A 4,438-nucleotide genomic window follows, 5' to 3' on the forward strand; every position below is an offset into this window, starting at 1 on the left:
AGTGATGAAGAGGCTGACCTGATGTATACTGATATATCGTTGTATATAGTGTTCAGTGATGAAGGGGCTGACCTGCTATATACTGATATATCGTTGACTTGTAGCCTATAACTGCTACTCGGATGTAGTGAGCCACACAGTACAAACGATGCAGTTTCAGCACTGCACAGCAGTTTGCCTTTGACTTGTAATGCCACTATGTGTGAAAATCCATAACATAGTAGTGTAGTGTAGTGTAGTGTAACATACTTAAGACATAGGAGATGTTGTAAATTTAAAGTTTTCAAATGAAACTCACGGATAAAACTTGATGAGACTTGACAGGTATGCCTGATAGCACAAATGAGTAACGTTAAGTCTAATCGGTCCACTGATAACGTTTCTACTAACCTAACATAATCACTAAAATGAAAAGGTTTCCTCTAACCTACACCCCTAGGCACATTAGCATTAGCATCAGTTGTTTTCTGCGATTAAGAAATATCTTAATTCCCTTGATTGAAAGTCTCTACTATCATAAACAGGAGAGAGAAATATTTCATTATAAATGTTCAAGCAGACCTTGCTCTCTAACGTCAGACCTTACCATCCAACCTCTAGTCAGATAGTAACATTAGTTGCTCAATATGCTGGGCAAATACACAGAGTAAAAATAATGCTGACATTCAACATTCTGTAGGCTGTAAATAAGCTACGGCGTTGGTGGTTTCTTTATTCATTTAAAAAGCAGAGCAGATGACTATCCATGAAATCGGTCAAAATATTAGGTGCAATGGAAGCTGTAAACATTAGTGTGGCTGTGTACCGCTGGCATCGAGAATATGCGGCAGCCATAATGTTTTTTTTCTCTGTTCTCTGAAGTGTTTCCCCATTCATTTCAATGGGGAAAAGGGGATGAAAAAAAAAGGAGTGGAGGGATTGCAATCCTTTTTACACGAGCAGTGCATGGGAGGAGGACAGATGTGTCAGAGTTGGAGCGGTGTCACTATCTCAGAAGCGTCAGGAGCAGAAGCTGCGCCAAATAACGGGTGCAATAAAAAAGAAGACTGAAGAAGGACTGTACTGATTCTAAATGTATTTTTTAGAACTAACAGTCCAGTTTATTTCTGCAAATAATGCAATATGATGTAATAAATAGTAGTATTTAAGACTTTTAAAGTATTCGATTAAGACAAGGTCAACAAAGTAAAATCTAACTAGATTTATTAATAGTGGAAAATAGATTTTTTTTATTTATTCTGTAGTCGCCATTCGCAACAACTGCTAATAGTTGCCAATACAGACGGTACTGAGTGTAAACATTTTGGTCATGTTAATATTTGGCCAGAATATTTGGCCAACTGAAATAAAAATAGGCACTGGATGTTGTGAAGTGATCATTATTTGATTAATCTAATGAAGCCTGCTTAGTCTACAGGAATGGTATCCCTAGTTTTCCCTCAGAGTGGAACAGTTATTCAGATAGCCTGTCATATTGATCTGCAAACTTCAGTAAGCCTTGATAACCAATCTTTGAGGTCATCCTGTAATGTATTTTTTAATAAAAGTAGAAAAAAGGAAATGATCAAGGTATACAATCTTTCTGGAAATTCACCTAGGAGTACAACTTAACCGGGTGTTTTCAGACTGCAGGTATGCGATCATACACAATCATACCCACACAAACACACTCTAGAAATGAAACACAGGGTTTTTAAAAGGAAAACAAAGAATGTGACCCTCCCGTATTGATCCTGAACAGCACCTACAGACCACCCACCTCTCACCTTTCATTGGGAAAGCAATAATGGATCCTCCACCACTGTTAACAATAAGATCTGGATCATCCTCCAGCCAGAAACTCAAGTCACTGTTTTAGGTTTGGGTTTTCTTGAGTAGGACCGAGTCGAATTTCTGCTCAAAAAGAAAGAATGACTTTTTACTTTTTGTTCACCTTCTCCCTCTATAATGCAGGCCATGACACATGTAAAGTGGAGGGTGGATGACGTACAATGAAATTTACCAACATCACTTAAAAAATATGGAATAGTTCAAGACCTGTTATTAATTTGCAACCTCTATTCTAAATCTATCAGCCTCCCAGCATGGCGATGCAATGAGACGGCTGCCTTATTTAAATCTACTCAGATCTCACATCTTTGTTGCCAGTATTAGCTACTGTAAAAGTATTAGGGGAATTATTTAATCGTGTTTAATCGAAAGTACTGCCCTTTGTAAGTGAAATGTATTTAATTGTACATATCTGATGAAGAATACCAAACTTGGATAAGTGGAAGGGTGTGATCAGGGAGAAGAAAAGGCAGAGTGGAGAGGTGGAGAGACAGGAGAGGGAAAAAAAGGAGTAAGATTGGGGGAGGGTGGTTCTGTTCCTAATGAGCTCTTTGGTTCCTGCGGATTTGAGGGATCTGACCGTTAGAATGTTAATCTGCCCAAATCAGAGAAGAGGGAGAAACACGGAGCAAGCAGGGAATATGGAGGGAGGGAAGGAGGGAGGGGGGGGGGTGTTGTTATTCCCGTACACTCACTTTTCTTGGCACCAAATCTCCTGTCAACATCATACATATAACCTCTATCCCTCTCTCACTAAACACTTTTCATGGAACACAGACTTTAAACAGAGTTTCTCTTACTTAATCAGTAACACAGTATACCCCGGCACACATGACACACACATAAGTCTACTCACACACACACACACTTGTCCTTGTGAATGTGTGTGACCTTGTCCCCAGGGCGCACCACACTCACACAATAGTGGGGTTATCAGAGTGTTGTGCATGTGCCTGTGTGACACTGTGTGTTGAATGACTTCCTGATGAGTGAAACCCTGCAGTTCCTCACTGGTCAACCGACCGGCTTCCAACCACACACTCTAACACACACTTCCCAGCAATGGGGGAGTAACATGCTGAACTGAAACAGTGTGGCAGACAGTATAAGAGCTACCTCATGTGTCAAGGCCAGAGTAAGGGAACACATTGAACAGGTCTAAATCACCACGGGCATGAAACTCAGAACACACACAAAACAGAAAGCCAGAAAAAGGCCGGTAGTTAGAGAGACTGTATGTGTGTGTGTGTGTGTGTGTGTGTGTGTGTGTGTGTGTGTGCTACTAACTGCCTCTAGTGTGATGTTGAGCCTCTGGTTCATTAGAGGGGCTTAATGGGGATTGGGGAAATCAGGACACGTGTATGCATTGCCTCCCTGTGTGAGAGTAAGTGTGTCCCCTTCTCGGTGTGTGTGTGGTTGGTTGAGTGTGTGTTTGTGTGCACCCCCCGAACCTCCTCTGTGCGTCTGCATATGTGTCTGTGTGTTTAAAGAACAATCACATATTCTTCCACAGCAGCAGAGATTAGAGGTTTATTACAAACATTCCACATGAGCTTATGGCGTCAAGACACACAGACACACACACACACACACACACACACACACACAAGACTCAACTAATGGTTGAGATAAGCCACTTAACCTTGATGTTAAAAACTGTGTATGCTAATATGAACAACATACCGGTGTCACTGAGAGCAACACCTAGACTGGTCATGTAAAAGGCAGACAAAGTGGCATTTTGCAGGCCAGCACTCTCACAGTAAGTGATACCCATGTTTCTGCATTACCTTTTGAAAAGTTGTGGTTCTATGTGTTTGGTATAGACCAAGTAAAAGTGCTCCGTTACCCATGTGACATTGGGTTCTGTGCAACGGCTCAACTTAATGAAAACAATTATTATTTACAAGTCTCCACTGGTCATATCTGACATTGTGTGAAACTGAATGGGGAAACTGAAAGAGGATAATCTCATTAAGATGTAAAATAAATGCCTAAAAGAAGTAGCCCATGCTAAACATCTCAGTAGCAGAGCCTGGAGCACCCAGTGTCTCTCAGAAGCCCTGACACATTCTCTGTGACTGGGTGTGGACAATATGCTTCCAAAATATCCAGGTTCAAAGAATAAACCACACAAATAGTCAACACTATGAATGTATGCTCATGTAAAGCCTGCTTGACCTGGTAAACAAATGAGTCGAGTTAGAGCTGAAGTATAAGGCTACCAAGGGCTCCTCTTGTGGCTTTGAAGTAAGAAACAAAAACAGCATGACTTTACTCCACAAGTTAGCTGCTAAACAAAATGCATATGGAGCTAAAACAGAGTCAGTGAACTAATCCAAGCTTCCAAAAAAGAACAAATGCAACACATTTGATCCTTTTAGAACCATACAGTGAAAATATTTTATGTAAATGTTTTTTTGTTCATTATGATGAACTTTTTCAACCTTTGTTTTTTTATATTAGCCTTTTTCATTGCAGGTTTTTTTGTTTTAACGCACCCCTTTGATAGTTTATCAAAAATCTGGTGGATACATTTTGTGATGCTTTGTCGGACGCTTCTCTGCCAAATTTGGTGAAGACTTCATAAGGTTTGTGGCCACTGAAA

The sequence above is a fragment of the Clupea harengus genome, chromosome 22 (genome assembly GCF_900700415.2).
Source record: "Clupea harengus chromosome 22, Ch_v2.0.2, whole genome shotgun sequence".
In the NCBI taxonomy this organism is placed as follows: Eukaryota; Metazoa; Chordata; class Actinopteri; order Clupeiformes; family Clupeidae; genus Clupea; species Clupea harengus.